Source organism: Triticum aestivum, chromosome 6A (assembly GCF_018294505.1).
Source record: "Triticum aestivum cultivar Chinese Spring chromosome 6A, IWGSC CS RefSeq v2.1, whole genome shotgun sequence".
NCBI lineage: Eukaryota > Viridiplantae > Streptophyta > Magnoliopsida > Poales > Poaceae > Triticum > Triticum aestivum.
This window is the reverse complement of record NC_057809.1, coordinates 4,168,617-4,173,883: the sequence shown is the minus strand read 5'-3', so window position 1 is coordinate 4,173,883 and position 5,267 is coordinate 4,168,617.

Genomic DNA, 5,267 nt, shown 5'->3' with positions numbered 1-5,267 from the left:
CGGACTGTTGGACTATGAAGATACAAGATTGAAGACTTCGTCTCATGTCCGGGTGGGACTCTCCTTTGCGTGGAAGGCAATCTTGGCGATTCGGTTATGTAGATCTCCTTCTCTGTAACCGACTCTGTGTAACCCTAGCCCCCTCCGGTGTCTATATAAACCGGAGGATTTAGTCCGTAGGACAACAACAATCATAATCATAGGCTAGCTTCTAGGGTTTAGCCTCTACGATCTCGTGGTAGATCAACTCTTGTAATACTCATATCATCAAGATCAATCAAGCAGGAAGTAGGTATTACATCCATCAGAGGGTCCGAACCTGGGTAAACATTGTGTCCCCCGCCTCCTATTACCATCAGCCTTAGACGCACAGTTCGGGACCCCCTACCAGAGATCTGCTGGTTTTGACACCAACAGCCGGGTTCGGCGATTTATACTTTAATATATTCTACACACACACACACACACACACATATATATATACACACACACACATATACATATATATACATATATAGGATTAGGATTTTCTACAAGTGCTTGCCACAGAACTAGTTAAGGGTTTCAACGGTGCAAAAGTTCTCAAAAATTCTGAAAAAAATACTGAACCAACACACCTATAATATAACATGATCCAACTGAGGGATTACAAAAATACGACTGTATATGTCCTGGACAAAACAAACAAATAGTTCAGTATATATTTATGTCGAAGTGAGCTGAAATGCTTATTATTTTTGCCGAGGACACATAGATGCATATTTTGACAATCCCTCCGTTGGATCATCTTAGTGCATTAGAGAGATGCTCCCATATTTATTTCATATTTTTTGAAAACTTTTAAACCGTTAAAAGTTTAGCGACCCCTAACTAGTTATGTGGCAAGCTATGGTAGACATTTGATGAATGTTGAAAACACATTTGATGAATGTTGAAGAAGTATTTGGCAAATGTTGACTAAGTATTAAAAATGTTGCACTAGTATTTGAAAAATGTTGAACAAGTATTTAATTGTTTTGACTTAGTATGAAAAATGTCGAACAAGTATTTGATATATGTCGAATTAGTATTAAAAATTGTTGAATGCACTGGTAGAAAAAGAGGCTTCCGTCCAGCCCCATTAGTCGCGAAACTGTAGGAACCGCGACTAATGAAGTCTTTAGTCGCGGTTCGGCAGACGAACCGCGACCAAAGGCCTGGGCCCAGGGCGCTCGGTGGCCAGCTGGTGCACGTGAGGGGCTTTAGTCGCGGTTGGCCAGGCCAACCGCGACTAAAGGTGCGCAAAGGCCTTTAGTCGCGGTTGGCCAGGCCAACCGCGACTAAAGCTCCTCCCCTATATATACCAGTTCAGCACGCTCACTTAGCCATTTGGTGCCACTTCTCTTCACAAGCTTCACAAGGGGGTGTAGGTTTGCTTTTGGTTCCTCTTATGCACACAAGGTGTTTGATGAAATGCCCTAAGAGGGTGAAACAAACATGATATGAAGTGTTGGAGCCACACTTGAGGTTCCTCATTTATTTTTTCCTCCTCGATCGCAGTTAGCAACTTGAACCTTTCATGCATGTGTGTCATTGATAAAATATGCATGTGTGCAGTTCATTGTTTAATTTATATTGTTTGTAGCTAGTTAGTTTAACAAATGCATGATGGTTAATTATATATTTTATATTATAATAATGCAGATGAATCGGCAATGGATGTACGGTAACCGACTCTCCGGCGAGTTCACTACGGGTTTGAAAGATTTCCTCGTAGTGGCTAATGCGAACAAGCAGGGGGGTTTTGTTATCTGTCCATGTGTTATCTGTAAGAATCAGAAGGGTTACTCTTCCTCAAGAGATGTTCACATGCATCTGCTTCGGCACGGTTTCATGCCAAGCTATAATTGTTGGACCAAGCATGGAGAAAGAGGGGTTATAATGGAAGAAGATGAAGAAGGGGATGATTTCATCGATGAAAGCTATCTTGCTCATTTCGGTGATACTTTCATGGAGGATGCTGAAGGTGAAGGGGAAGGTGAAGAAGAGGCACGTGATGATCCCGTTAATGATCTTGGTCGGACCATTGCTGATGCACGGAGACGCTGCGAAACTGAAAAGGAGAGGGAGAATTTGGATCGCATGTTAGAGGATCACAGAAAGGCGCTGTACCCCGGATGCGATGATGGTCTGAAAAAGCTGGGCTGCACACTGGATTTGCTGAAATGGAAGGCAGAGGCAGGTGTAGCTGACTCGGCATTTGAAAACTTGCTGAAAATGTTGAAGAATATGTTTCCAAAGGATAACGAGTTGCCCGCCAGTACGTACGAAGCAAAGAAGGTTGTCTGCCCTCTAGGTTTAGAGGTTCTGAAGATACATGCATGCATCAACGACTGCATCCTCTACCGCGGTGAATACGAGAATTTGAATGAATGCCCGGTATGCACTGCATTGCGTTATAAGATTAGAGGCGATGACCCTGGTGACGATGTTGAGGGCCAGAAACCCAGGAAGAGGGTTCCCGCCAAGGTGATGTGGTATGCTCCTATAATACCACGGTTGAAACGTCTGTTCAGGAACAAAGAGCATGCCAAGTTGTTGCGATGGCACAAATAGGACCGTAAGTCGGACGGGGAGTTGAGACATACCGCAGATGGAACGCAATGGAGAAAGATCGACAGATGGTTCAAAGATTTTGCAGCTGACGCAAGGAACATAAGATTTGCTCTAAGTACGGATGGCATGAATCCTTTTGGCGAGCAGAGCTCCAGCCATAGCACCTGGCCCGTGACTCTATGCATCTACAACCTTCCTCCTTGGTTGTGCATGAAGCGGAAGTTCATTATGATGCCAGTGCTCATCCAAGGTCCGAAGCAACCCGGCAACGACATTGATGTGTACCTAAGGCCATTAGTTGATGAACTTTTACAGCTGTGGGGTGGTGTCCGTGTGTGGGATGAGCACAAACAAGAGGAATTTGACCTACGAGCGTTGCTTTTCGTAACCATCAACGATTGGCCTGCTCTTAGTAACCTTTCGGGACTGTCAAATAAGGGATACAATGCATGCACGCACTGCTTACATGAGACTGAAAGTGTACATTTGCCAAATTGTAAGAAGAACGTGTACCTTGGGCATCGTCGATTTCTTCCGAAAATTCATCCAGTAAGAAAGAAAGGCAAGCATTACAACGGCAAGGCAGATCACCGGCCGAAGCCTGCGGAACGCACTGGTGCTGAGGTATTTGATATGGTCAAGGATTTGAAAGTCATCTTTGGAAAGGGTCCTGGCGGACAATCAGTTCCGAAGGGAGCTGACGGGCACGCAGCCATGTGGAAGAAGAAATCTATATTCTGGGAGCTAGAATATTGGAAAGTCCTAGATATCCGCTCTGCAATCGACGTGATGCACGTTACGAAGAATATTTGCGTGAACCTCCTAAGCTTCTTGGGCGTGTATGGGAAGACAAATGATACAAAGGAAGCACGGCAGGACCAGCAACGTTTGAAAGACCCTGATGACCGGCATACGGAATGGTTTCAAGGTCGTGCCAGCTACGCTCTGACCAAAGAAGAGAAGGTCATCTTTTTTGAATGCCTGAGCAGTATGAAGGTCCCGTCTGGATTCTCGTCCAATATAAAGGGAATAATAAACATGGCGGAGAAAAAGTTCCAAAACCTGAAGTCTCACGACTGCCACGTGATTATGACGCAATTGCTTCCGATTGCTTTGAGGGGGCTCCTGCCGGAAAATGTTCGAGTAGCCATTGTGAAGCTATGTGCATTCCTCAATGCAATCTCTCAGAAGGTAATCAATCCAGAAGTTCTACCACGGTTACAGAACGATGTGATCCAATGTCTTGTCAGTTTCGAGTTGGTGTTCCCGCCATCCTTCTTCAATATTATGACGCACCTCCTGGTTCACCTAGTCGAAGAGATTTTCGTTCTCGGTCCTGTATTTCTACACAATATGTTCCCCTTCGAGAGGTTCATGGGAGTATTAAAGAAATATGTTCGTAACCGTGCTAGGCCAGAAGGAAGCATCGCCAAGTGCTATGGAAATGAGGAGGTAATTGAGTTTTGTGTTGACTTTGTTCCTGACCTTAAGCCGATTGGTCTTCCTCGATCGCGGCACGAGGGGAGACTAAGTGGAAAAGGCACGATCGGAAGGAAATCAACGATATGTATGGACGGCCAGTCTCTGACTGAAGCACACCACACTGTACTGACCAATTCCAGCTTGGTGGCTCCGTACTTTGAGAAACACAAGAATATTTTACGCTCGGACAACCCGGGGAAGCCTGAATCCTGGATTAGGAAGGCCCACATGGAGACTTTCGGCAGTTGGTTGAGAAAACATTTAATGAATGACAATGATGTTGTAGATCAGCTGTACATGTTGGCCAAGACACCATCTTCGACTATAACGACTTTCCAAGGGTACGAGATAAATGGGAATACATTTTACACGATCGCCCAAGATAAAAAGAGCACCAACCAAAACAGTGGTGTCCGCTTTGATGCAGCAACCGAGAATGGGCAAAAGGTCACATATTATGGTTACATAGAGGAGATATGGGAACTTGACTATGGACCCTCCTTTAAGGTCCCTTTGTTCCGGTGCAAATGGTTCAAGCTAACAGGAAGTGGGGTAAAGGTGGACCAGCAATACGGAATGACAATGGTGGATTTCAACAATCTTGGTTACCTTGACGAACCATTCGTCCTAGCGAAAGATGTCGCTCAGGTTTTCTATGTGAAGGACATGAGTAGCAAACCGAGAAAACGGAAAGATAAGAAAACGATTAGTGCATCATGCGATGATCCAAAGCGCCACATTGTTCTTTCAGGGAAAAGAAACATCGTGGGAGTGGAGGACAAGACAGACATGTCAGAAGATTATAATATGTTTGCTGAAATTCCGCCCTTCAAAGTGAACACCGACCCAAGCATTAAGTTAAATGATGAGGATGCTCCATGGATACGGCACAATCGTAAGCAAGCAGGGACACAAGGGAAGAAATGATGTGTAATAATTTATTGTATCAAACCTTTTGTCAAACCTTCAAGGGGTTTTAAAATGAATTAGTTTTATTTTTCTGATTTTTTTGATATATAATTGTATTTTTAAGATTTTAAAATGAATTAGTTTTATTTTTCTGATTTTAAAAGGAAAAAGGAAGAAGAAGAAAGAAGGAAAAAGGAAGAAAAAAACAGAAGAAAAAAACAGAAGAAAAAAGGAAAAACAGAAGAAAAAAACAAACAGAAGAAAAACATAAGAAAAAAACA